At 38.2% G+C, this 13,290-nt stretch overlaps 1 protein-coding gene across 7 annotated transcripts in view; it reads right to left on the reverse strand.

Moving 5' to 3' along the window:
• The window catches only part of ACAP2 (ArfGAP with coiled-coil, ankyrin repeat and PH domains 2), a 164,605-nt gene that overhangs the window by 100,917 nt on the left and 50,398 nt on the right, over positions 1-13,290 (reverse strand). The window lies entirely within an intron of this gene.

Genomic DNA, 13,290 nt, shown 5'->3' on the forward strand with positions numbered 1-13,290 from the left:
TTTAAGCCATCTATCTATCCATTTTAAGATAACTACTTGATAAACTAGCAACTTTGCAATACCTGTTTTTTGAATCAACCGAAATTTGTTTCAATTGGATAACAGTGGGGGACTAGCCACCCAAAAAGCTATTTTGAACTCTGGGCAAGAATTCTCAATTAGACACTGTTAAGAAGAGAAAAATAGCCAAGATATAAGCTCTATTCCCAAAACTACCCACATAACCTCTGTGTGACCTCTTGAATACCATTTTTATCAGCTTGTGGTTCTACTTCTCTACCTGGTAACAGTTACTGAAAAAAATTTTTAATCTCCAAAATGAGAAAATTATGTAACCATAAATTATTCAGTAAAGAAATGCCGATTCCATAAAATGAGATACTCTAGCACAGTTAAGAAAACAAGAGGTGCTATACTTCCACAGCATAGAAAGAGAAATGCTTCTCCCCTAACTAAAAGTTTGTCATTTTCTTAAGCAGTGTTTTCAAAGTACACATTGTTCCCTTAGCCTAGAAAACATTTCCCCTTCACATTAATCCTCATTCTCTTCACCTGCCTCTATGTTACTCATCATTTAAAACTTAATTCACAGAGGAAAACAAATATATTAGTACAAGGATATCTATTTTTTGTAAATAGGTTTAAAACCTACATGTCCAGCAATGAGAAATAATGTAAATAAATGATACTCCATCCTATTATGTGAAGCAGCAGGTTTTTAAATGAGATTAATCTGTCTCTACTGAGATGGAAACATATACATTACAGACCATCACAAGGGAGGAAAAGCAAGTTACAAAATTACATATAGTGTGAGCCCAGTTTTTTTTTGTGGGGGGTGGAGTGGGGAGCCTATTTGTATATGCATAAGAAAAAATCTGGAAGCATATTTACCAATCTGCTAACTATAACTTTGAAGAATGGGGATCAGAGGGCAGAAAGTGAAAATAGGATTTACACTTCTTACGATTTATACTTCTAGATTGTTTTAATATTTTCAATGACTATGTGTTTTTAAATAATTTTTAAAGCTAATAAAGGGGAAAAGAAATAAGTTCAGACATCACCTTCCTAGGAAGTGGGTCCTCTTAGAAGCTCTATCCCTGTCCACTTCTCTCACTAGTACGAGCTCCTGGTAGCAGTACAGAGACTCAAAATGTTTGCCGAGTCAAGAAAGAAACTCCACAATTTCAGAAACTTCCTTCATTTATACTTCTTTTGTTGTTGGCTGCGCCGCACGTCTTGCGGGATCTTAGTTCCCTGACCAGGGATCAAACCCAGGCCCCCAGCAGTGGAAGCGTGGAGTCCTAACCACCAGACCACCAGGGAATTCCCTCTCCATTTATAACCATTTAAAACCTCTCCATTTATACTTTTAACCTGCATTTAATTTAGCTTGACTCAATCTTCAACTTCAAGAAAATGAGTTGGAACGATCAGCTTAAGATCTGATTTAATCATTGGTGTCTACTAAACATATAGTTTAATAGAAACTTCATGTACATTCCTCAATCTTATTTCACTGTGCAATACTACGAATTTATTTGTGAAACACTTTTAAACACCTTTCTTTAAAGAGAGGTAAGAGGGACTTCCCTGGTGGTTTAGTGGTTAAGAATCCACCTTCCAATACAGGGGACGCAGGTTCAATCCCTGGTAGAGGAGCTAAGATCCCACATTTTGTGGGGCACCTAAGCCCATGCACTCTAGAGCCCACGTGCCTCAACTACTGAGCCTGCACACTCTAGAGCCTGCCTGCACACCACAACAAAGACCTGATGCAGCCAAATAAATAAATAAATATTTCTTAAAAACAGAGAGGTAAGAGTTTGTGTATAAAATTAACAAGTAAAATGTGTTTTGCCTATCATTTCAAAATAAAGCTCACTGTAATCACATATTGAGAATCTGAAAGTTTATCACAGAGGTTCTTCAATTCAACATTTCACCTTCTCTAAAAAAAATCTCTGTCCTTGGTCATCTAATATGTGTGTGAAAACTTGTAGCAATAAGTAAGTAGCTAGTGTTTAAAGCAGCCTGGTTAACTGTTGAATATTCCTTGGTATAAAAAGAAAAGTATATGGACAGAACATGGTCTCAGTTCAAATTCTGTCTCACCACTCACTTATCTAAGGCTAAGGTATTTTATCTAAGTTTCTTCATCTGTAAACTGAGTAAACAAATACCTATTTAAAAGAGTTGTAAAGGTTAAATGAGGGACTGTACATGTCACTGACCACAGTATATATGTACTACAACACAAAGAACACAATCAATAGGAGCTTCTTTCTCTCCTTTCTCATCCCTGCATTCTGAGGTGAGTTTTGCCTCCCTATTGCGTCTACTCATTATGCAAGACAACCATTCTGGAACACATTTTTAATACATAAATCAGTAAGTAAAACAATCTACACAACAATCCTTCAAATAGTGAAAGACAGATATTATTCCTTTCCAACTCTCTCAAATATTTATTGAGCATATGGGCTTCCCTGGTGGCACAGTGGTTAAGAATCCACCTGCCAATGCAGGGGACACAGGTTCGAGCCCTGGTCCAGGAAGATCCCACATGCTGCGGAGCAACTAAGCCCGTGTGCCACAACTACTGAGCCTGCGCTCTAGAGCCCGTGAGCCACAACTAGGCCTGCACGCCTAGAGCCTGTGCTCCACCAGTGAGAAGCCTGCGCACCACAACGAAGAGTTGCCCTCGCTCACCACAACTAGAGAAAAGACCACACGCGGCAACAAAAACCAAACGCAGTCAAAAATAAATAAATATCTTTATTAAAAAATATATATTTATTGAGCATATAATTTTTATAAATGTGCAAGGCATTAAAGATGACAATATTATAGACCCTACACTCCATAGCTTAAAATGTTAATTAAAATTATTAAATTTTAAAAGTTACACACACATTAACAATGAAAGAAAACATGATTAAGTAATAAAATAAGAATAACATAAAATAATGTTAAAAGATGGTAAAATAAAGGGCAAAAAAACCAGAAAGCAGTAAGCTAAGTCTCACAGGATTATTATAAGCAGGGGTCAGCAAATGACAGCCTGTCAGGCAATCTGGCCCGTAACCTGCTTTCACATAGCCCATGAGCTAAAAATGGTTCTTGCATTTTTAAATGGCTGAAAAAAAACAAAAGAAAAATAATATTTAATGACCCATGAAAACCATATTAAATTCAAATTCCAGTGTCCATAAATAAAGTTTTATGGAAACACGGTCAAGCTCATCCATTTACACATTGCCTGTGTCAGCTCGCACGCCCTAGTGGCAGAGTTGAGTAGTTGGAAGAGAGACTGTATGGCCTACAAAGCTTAAAATATTTACTACTATCTGGTCCTTTATGGGAAAAGTTTACTGACTCCTTACTATGAATATCAAATACAAGAACATGGATGAAAACGCGTTTTCATACATGAGCTACATACAAGAAAATAATTTTTAGGACTTAGGTCTGCTTGGCTGTACCCTAAGAAACTGAATAAGCCCAGACTTCAGGGAAAGAGTCACTTTATTTTTTAAAATTTTATTAAAGTATAGTTGACTTACAATGCTGTGTTAATTTCTGCTGTACAGCAAAGTGATTCAGTTACATATATATTCTTTTTCCTATTCTTTTCCATTATGGTTTATCACAGGATACTAAATATAGTTCCCTGTGCTAGACAGTAGGACCTTTTTGTTAGGGTCACTTTATTTTTAATAATAACAACTTCATTCTTTTATCTATTCATGCATCACAGATCAACTCACAAAAGAGTTAACTAAAAATAAAAACATAAAACTAGAATAGGAAAAAATCTAGCAGCAAGTACTAACACTGAGACATTTCTAATCACATGGTGATCACTTTGGGCTGTGAATTAAATAAAGCTCTAAGAAAAGCACAAACATAGAACTCTCCCCACCCAGATAACTGCACACCCCTGGTGTAGAAATAAACTTTTTTTGTTTTATTTTTTTATTGAAGTATAGTTGATTTACAATAAACTTTTTAAAACACTGCTTTTACAAGTTTATCCATAAGAATAACTAAATATATGTGTAACGCGAGCATTACATTTTCTTTATAAAAGAAAATTATTAGAAAGAAACAGGAGGTATGATAAAGAATTATTCTACCCATCCATTTGAGATCCTTTAAAAAAAAAAAACTGTTTCCACTTCAGCTTTGACAATATGCTTAAAATGGAATTGATAATCTAAGACTAGGTCACATGATGATGCAATCTAAAACACAACTACAGGATACTCAAGATCACTTATTGAGCACATAAATATCCTCAAAGCATTAAAGATGGATTTGAGGCTCTGTCATAACTACCTCCCAAAGAATTATGAAAGAGATCAAATAAATACTCTAACTATAATGTACAGATTTTGAAACTAACATCTATGGTCCTTGTTTTATATAATAGATATACTCCTAAAGGCTGCACATAAATTGAATAACCATTTAGATACTCAGAGGAGTTGCCTATATGTCTATCATGACCTGCCATCCCCAACCAACTCTTTCAGCTCAACAGCTTTATCCACCGTGGGCAATGCTGGGCTATTCTTTGCAAAGATGGCAGGATCAGGGATAGCCCACTGATCCAAGGGTAGCCCTATAACTCAACAGATGGCAAGACTAGATGACCAAACTCCCCATATAATGAGATGGCTGTCTCTGGGTTTTTGACCGGAGAACACATGACACACCCTGGAAACTTACTTTTTAAAAGAAATCCTTCATTAGATCATCTTGTAATGTGAATGGCCTTCCCTTATTTTGTTCAATAAGCTCTGAGCCCTTTATAATTGGGTCTCTGTAATACCTTTTAATATTGAGAGGGAATGGAATGGAGTTTTTAAAAAACTGTCTAGGTATGAATCCATGTTTTACTTCTTACTACCTATGTAATGTTGAACAAGTTCTTTGTGTTTCAATATCATCTATAAAATACAGGTAATAATAACTGTATGTCCCATAGAGATGTATGAGAATTTTTAAATACATATAAAAACCTTAGCACAGTACCTGACACTCAGTAAGTAATCAATAAATGTTAGCTATAATCATCTATAGTGTTAAAGAAAATACGCAATTTCTTTTCATTTTCATTTCATGGGGCCAAAACGGAAGAAAGCAGTGATAAGATTAAGTTATCACATAGTTCCAACAAGAATTTGAAATGGTTTAAAAAGGAACAAAAAATTTACAACAGGCCTTTGATCAGCAGATAAAACAGCAAGTCCAAACTGCTTTAAAATACTTCAATACTTTTGCCCTCTTACAAAAATTACATGTCAAATACACACTGGAGTCTTCTCCTAACTTCTTCATAACTTCAATCTAGCCATAGGAGAATATAATAAAATTTACTTGAAAATCCTCTAGGTTTTCTATGGTTATCAAGGTTGGTTCTATCTGACTCCTCTAAGAGCCTACAAACAGAGGAGAACCAACACTGCAATCAGTACCAGGGGGAGTTAAGGCCCTGAATATATATTTATTAGACAATAATAGTAAGCCACCTTTTAATAAACAACAAGGTCCTCCTGTATAGCACAGGGAACTACATTCAATATCCTGTGATAACCCATAAAGGAAAAGAATAGGAAAAAGAATACATATTACTGAGTCACTTTGCTGTACAGCAGAAATTAAACACAACACTGTAAATCAACTATACTTCAATAAAATTACATAATAATAATAAGCCATCTTTTTAAAAAGTCTCTGCCTTTATTTCTGGAAAGTCTCAGTGAAATTAAAAGGACATTCTCCTTTTAAAAGTATATGCTAGAAATGTTGCTGGAAACATTTATATGCAACATAGTATGCTAGAAATGTTGTTAACTGCTCCTATTCGCTCAGATTGGTCAACTAAGCAAAACTGGCAAGATCCATGAGAAATTCAGTCCTGTAATGGAAAAAAGAATCGTGGAAAAACAGACTAGAAATGGAAACCAAACTTTTAGTCTAACCCTCTACCAACTAATATGGGTCGCTGGAAAGACCTCTAAATCTCTCCAGACCTCAATTCTCTCATCCATAAAAAGTGACGAATGGACTGAATCATCTTTAATATCACTTCCAGATAATAACATTCTATTACTCTGGAATAAGCATTCAAAGGAAAGCAAGAACCTGGATTTGATTATCTTCTCCCAAGCAAGGTTTCCTCCAGGCCCTCACTCACACTTTCAACAGAGTTAGAGAATAAAAGAAAAAAACATATAAGCCATGAAAACCCTCACCAAAATTTATATTGTTTCACTCATCCCTTTCAAATGCCTCCTCTATATGCTTCTTAAAAGATAATGGAGAACGAGGGAAAGATGGCGGAAGAGTAAGACACGGAGATCACCTTCCTCTCCACAGATACACCAGAAATACATCTACACATAGAACAACTCCTACAGAACACCTACTGAACGCTGGCAGAAGACCACAGACCTCCCAAAAGGCAAGAAAGTGCCCACGTACCTGGGTAGGGCAAAAGAAAAAAGAATAAACAAAGACAAAAGGAAAGGGACGGGACCTGCACCAGTGAGAGGGCGCTGTGGAGGAAAGGTTTCCACAGCCTAGGAAGCCCCTTCGCGGGCGGAGGCTGCGGGTGGCGGAGGGGGAAAGCTTCGGAGCCGCGGAGGAGAGCATAGCAACAAGGGTGCGGAAGGCCAAGCGGAGAGATTTCCGCACAGAGGGCCGACCAGCACTCACCAGCCCGAGAGGCTTGTCGGCTCCCCCGCCGGGGCGGGCGGGGCTGGAAGCTGAGGCTCAGGCTTCGGTCGGAGCGCAGGGAAAGGACTGGGGCTGGCGGCGAGAACACAGCCTGCAGGGGGTTAGCGCACCATGGCTAGCCGGAAGGGAGTCCCGGGGAAAAGTCTGGACCTGCCCCTGCCGAAGAGGCAAGAGACTTTTTCTTCCCTCTTTGTTTCCTGGTGCGCGAGGAGAGGGGATTCAGAGCGCTGCTTAAAGGAGCTCCAGAGATAGGCACGAGCCGCGGCTAAAAGCACGGACCCCAGAGACGGGCAGGAGACGCTAAGGCAGCTGCTGCCACCACCAAGAAGCCTGTGTGTGAGCACAGGTCACTATCCACACCCCCTTTCCGGGGAGGCTGTGCAGCCCACCACTGCCAGGGTTCTGGGATCCAGGGACAACTCTCCCGGAAGAACGCACGGCGCACCTCAGGCTGGTGCAACGTCACGCCGGCCTCTGCCGCCGCAGGCTCGCCCCGCACTCCGTACCCTTCCCTCCCCGCAGCCTGAGTGAGCGAGAGCCCCCGAATCAGCGGCTCCTTTAACCCCGTCCTGTCTGAGCGAAGAACAGACGCCCTCAGGCGACCTACACGCAGAGGCGGGGCCAAATCCAAAGCTGAGCCCCGGGAGCTGTGCGAACAAAGAAGAGAACAGGAAATCTCTCCCAGCAGCCTCAGAAGCAGCGGATTAAAGCTCCACAATCAACCTGATGCACCCTGCATCTGTGGAATACAGGAATAGACAACGAATCATCCCAAATTAAGGAGCTGGACTTTGAGAGCAAGATTTATTATTTTTTCCCCTTTTCCTCTTTTTGTGAGTGTGTATGTGTATGCTTCTGTGTGAGATTTTGTCTGTATAGCTTTGCTTTCACCATTTGTCCTTGGGTTCTATCCGTCCGTTTTTTTTCTTTCTTTAAAAAAATTTTTTTTCTTAATAATTATTTCTTATTTTAATAACTTTATTTTAAATTATCTTACTTTATTTTACTTTATCTTCTTTCCTTCTTTCTTTCTTTCCTTCCTTCCCTCCTTCCTTCCTCCCTCCCTCCTTCCCTTCTTTTTCTTTTTTCTTTCTTTCTTTCTTTCTCTTTTTCTTTTTCTTTCTTTCCTTCCTTCCTTCCTTTCCTCCCTCCCTCCCCCTTTCTTTCTTTCTTTCTTTCCTTCCTTCCTTCTTTCTACTTTTTCTCACTTTTATTCTGAGCCGTGTGGATGAAAGGCTATTGGTGCTGCAGCCAAAGTGCTGGACACCCTACGTAAAACAACTAGCAAGACAGGAATACAACCTCACCCATTAGCAGAGAGGCTGCCTAAAATCATAGTAAGTCCACAGACACCCCAAAAACAAACCACCAGACGTGTACCTGCCCACCAGAAAGACAAGATCCAGCCTCATCCACCAGAACACAGGCACTAGTCCCCTCCACCAGGAAGCCTACACAACCCACTGAACCAAATTTAGCCACTGGCGACAGACACCAAAAACAACAGGAACTACGAACCTGCAGCCTGCAAAAAGGAGACCCTAAACACAGTAAGATAAGCAAAATGAGAAGACAGAAAAACACACAGCAGATGAAGGAGAAAGATAAAAAGCCACCAGACCTAACAAATGAAGAGGAAATAGGCAGTCTACCTGAAAAAGAATTCAGAATAATGATAGTAAAGATGATCCAAAATCTTGGAAATAGAATAGACAAAATGCAAGAAACAATTAACAAAGACCTAGAAGAACTAAAGATGAAACAAACAACGAAGAACAACACAATAAATGAAATTAAAAATACTCTAGATGGGATCAATAGCAGAATAACTGAGGCAGAAGAACGAATAAGTGACCTGGAAGATAAAATAGTGGAAATAACTACTGCAGAGCAGAATAAAGAAAAAAGAATGAAAAGAACTGAGGACAGTCTCAGAGACCTCTGGGACAACATTAAACGCACTAACATTCAAATTATAGGGGTTCCGGAAGAAGAAGATAAAAAGAAAGGTACTGAGAAAATATTTGAAGAGATTATAGTTGAAAACTTCCCTAATATGGGAAAGGAAATAGTTAATCAAGTCCAGGAAGCACAGAGAGTCCCATACAGGATAAATCTAAGGAGAAATACGCCAAGACACATATTAATCAAACTATCAAAAATTAAGTACAAAGAAAACATATTAAAAGCAGCAAGGGAAAAACAACAAATAACACACAAGGGAATCCCCATAAGGTTAACGGCTGATTCTTCAGCAGAAACTCTGCAAGCCAGAAGGGACTGGCAGGACATATTTAAAGTGATGAAGGAGAAAAACCTGCAACCAAGATTACTCTACCCAGCAAGGATCTCATTCAGATTTGATGGAGAAATTAAAACCTTTACAGACAAGCAAACGCTGAGAGAATTCAGCACGACCAAACCAGCTTTACAACAAATGCTAAAGGAACTTCTCTAGGCAAGAAACACAAGACAAGGAAAGGACCTACAATAACAAACCCAAAACATTTAAGAAAATGCGAATAGGAAGATACATATCGATAATTACCTTAAATGTACATGGACTAAATGCTCCCACCAAAAGACACAGATTGGCTGAATGGATACAAAAACAAGACCCATATATATGCTGTCTACAAGAGACCCATTTCAGACCTAGGGACACATACAGACTGAAAGTAAGGGGATTGGAAAAAGATATTCCATGCAAATGGAAACCAAAAGAAAGCTGGAGTAGCAATTCTCATATCAGACAAAATAGACTTTAAAATAAAGACTATTAGAAGAGACAAAGAAGGACACTACATAATGATCAAGGAATCGATCCAAGAAGAAGATATAACAATTGTAAATATGCACCCAACACAGGAGCACCTCAATACATAAGGCAAATACTAACAGCCATAAAAGGGGAAATGGACAGTAACACATTCATAGTACGGGACTTTAACACCCCGCTTTCACCAATGGACAGATCATCCAAAATGAAAATAAATAAGGAAACACAAGCTCTAAATGATACATTAAGCAAGATTGACTTAATTGATATTTATAGGACATTCCATCCAAAAACAACAGAATACACATTTTTCTCAAGTGCTCATGGAACATTCTCCAGGATAGATCATATCTTGGGTCACAAATCAAGCCTTGGTAAATTTAAGAAAAGTGAAATTGTATCAAGTATCTTTTCCGACCACAACGCTATGAGACTAGATATCAATTACAGGAAAAGATCTGTGAAAAATACCAACACATGGAGGGTACATAATACATTACTTAATAACGAAGTGATCACTGAAGTAATCAAAGAGAAAATTTAAAAATACCTAAAAACAAATGACAGTGGAGACACAAGGACCCAAAACCTATGGGATGCAGAAAAAGCAGTTCTAAGAGGGAAGTTTATAGCAATACAATCCTACCTTAAGAAACAGGAAACATTTCAAATAAACAACCTAACCTTGCACCTAAAGCAATTAGAGAAAGAAGAACAAAAAAAAACCCGAAGTTAGAAGAAGGAAAGAAATCATAAAAATCAGATCAGAAATAAATGAAAAAGAAATGAAGGAAACGATAGCAAAGATCAATAAAACTAAAAGCTCGTTCTTTGAGAAGATAAACAAAATGGATAAACCATTAGCCAGACTCATCAAGAAAAAAAGGGAGAACACTCAAATCAATAGAATTAGAAATGAAAAAGGAGAAGTAACAACTGACACTGCAGAAATACAAAAGATCATGAGAGATTACTACAAGCAACTCTATGCCAATAAAATGGACAACCTGGAAGAAATGGACAAATTCTTAGAAATTCACAACCTGCCAACACTGAATCAGGAAGAAATAGAAAATATGAACAGACCAATCACAAGCACTGAAACTGAAACTGTGATTAAAAATCTTCCAACAAACAAAAGCCCAGGACCACATGGCTTCACAGGCGAATTCTATCAAACATTTAGGGAAGAGCTAACACCTATCTTTCTCAAACTCTTCCAAAATATAGCAGAGGGAGGAACACTCCCAAACTCATTCTACGAGGCCACCATCACCTTGATACCAAAACCAGACAAGGATGTCACAAAGAAAGAAAACTACAGGCCAATATCACTGATGAACATAGATGCAAAAATCCTCAACAAAATACTGGCAAACAGAATCCAACAGCACATTAAAAGGATCATACACCATGATCAAGTGGGGTTTATTCCAGGAATTCAAGGATTCTTCAATATACGCAAATCAATCAACGTGATACACCATATTAACAAATTGAAGGAGAAAAACCATATGATCATCTCAATAGATGCAGAGAAAGCTTACAACAAAATTCAACACCCATTTATGATAAAAATCCTGCAAAAAGTAGGCATAGAGGGAAATTTCCTCAACATAATAAAGGCCATATATGACAAACCCACAGCCAACATCGTCCTCAATGGTGAAAAACTGAAACCATTTCCACTAAGAACAGGAACAAGACAAGGTTGCCCACTCTCACCACTCTTATTCAACATAGGTTTGGAAGTTCTAGCCACGGCAATCAGAGAAGAAAAAGAAATAAAAGGAATCCAAATCAGAAAAGAAGAAGTAAAGCTGTCACTGTTTGCAGATGACATGATACTATACATAGAGAATCCTAAAGATGCTACCAGAAAACTACTAGAGCTAATCAATGAATTTGGTAAAGTAGCAGGATACAAAATTAATGCACAGAAATCTCTGGCATTCCTATACACTAATGATGAAAAATCTAAAAGTGAAATCAAGAAAACACTCCCATTTGCCACTGCAACAAAGAGAATAAAATATCTAGGAATAAACTTACCTAAGGAGACAAAAGACCTGTATGCAGAAAATTATAAGACACTGATGAAAGAAATTAAAGATGATACAAATAGATCGAGAGATATCTCATGTTTTGGGTTGGAAGAATCAACATTGTGAAAATGACTACTACCCAAAGCAATCTACAGATTCAATGCAATCCCTATCAAACTACCACTGGCATTTTTCACAGAACTAGAACAAAAAATTTCACAATTTGTATGGAAACACAAAAGACCCCGAATAGCCAAAGCAATCTTGAGAACGAAAAATGGAGCTGGAGGAATCAGGCTCCCTGACTTCAGACTATACTACAAAGATACAGTAATCAAGACAGTATGGTACTGGCACAAAAACAGAAAGATAGATCAATGGAACAGGATAGAAAGCCCAGAGATACACCCACGCACATATGGTCACCTTATCTTTGACAAAGGAGGCAGGAATGTACAGTGGAGAAAGGAAAGCCTCTTCAATAAGTGGTGCTGGGAGAACTGGACAGGTACATGTAAAAGTATGAGATTAGATCACTCCCTAACACCATACACAAAAATAAGCTCAAAATGGATTAAAGACCTAAATGTAAGGCCAGAAACTATCAAACTCTTGCAGGAAAACATAGGCAGAACACTCTGTGACATAAACCACAGCAAGATCCTTTTTGACCCACCTCCTAGAGAAATGGAAATAAAAACAAAAATAAACAAATGGGACCTAATGAAACTTAAAAGCTTTTGCACAGCAAAGGAAACCATAAACAAGACCAAAAGACAACCCTCAGAATGGGATAAAATATTTGCAAATGAAGCAACAGACAAAGGATTAATCTCCAAAATTTATAAGCAGCTCATGCAGCTCAATAACAAAAAAACAAAGAACCCAATCCAAAAATGGGCAGAAGACCTAAACAGATATTTCTCCAAAGAAGATATACAGACTGCCAACAAACACATGAAAGAATGCTCAACATCATTAATCATTAGAGAAATGCAAATCAAAACTACAATGAGATATCATCTCACACCAGTCAGAATGGCCATCATCAAAAAATCTACAAACAATAAATGCTGGAGAGGGTGTGGAGAAAAGGGAACACTCTTGTACTGCTGGTGGGAATGTGAATTGGTACAGCCAATATGGAGTACAGTATGGAGGTTCCTTAAAAAACTACAAATAGAACTACCATATGACCCAGCAATCCCACTACTGGGCATATATCCTGAGAAAACCATAATTCAAGAAGAGTCATGTACCAAAATGTTCACTGCAGCTCTATTTACAATAGCCCAGAGATGGAAACAACCTAAGTGCCCATCATCGGATGAATGGATAAAGAAGATGTGGCACATATATACAATGGAATATTACTCAGCCATAAAAAGCAACAAAATTGAGCTATTTGTAATGAGATGGATAGACTTAGAGTCTGTCATACAGAGTGAAGTAAGTCAGAAAGAGAAAGACAAATCCCATATGCTAACACATATATATGGAATTTAAGAAAAAAAATATGTCATGAAGAACCTAGGGGTAAGACAGGAATAAAGACACAGACCTACTAGAGAATGGACTTGAGGATGTGGGGAGGGGGAAGTGTAATCTTTGACAAAGCGAGAGAGTGGCATGGACATATATATACTACCAAACGTAAAATAGATAGCTAGTGGGAAGCAGCTGCATAGCACAGGGAGATCAGCTCGGTGCTTTGTG

Source organism: Pseudorca crassidens, chromosome 5, assembly GCF_039906515.1.
Source record: "Pseudorca crassidens isolate mPseCra1 chromosome 5, mPseCra1.hap1, whole genome shotgun sequence".
Classification (NCBI taxonomy): Eukaryota; Metazoa; Chordata; class Mammalia; order Artiodactyla; family Delphinidae; genus Pseudorca; species Pseudorca crassidens.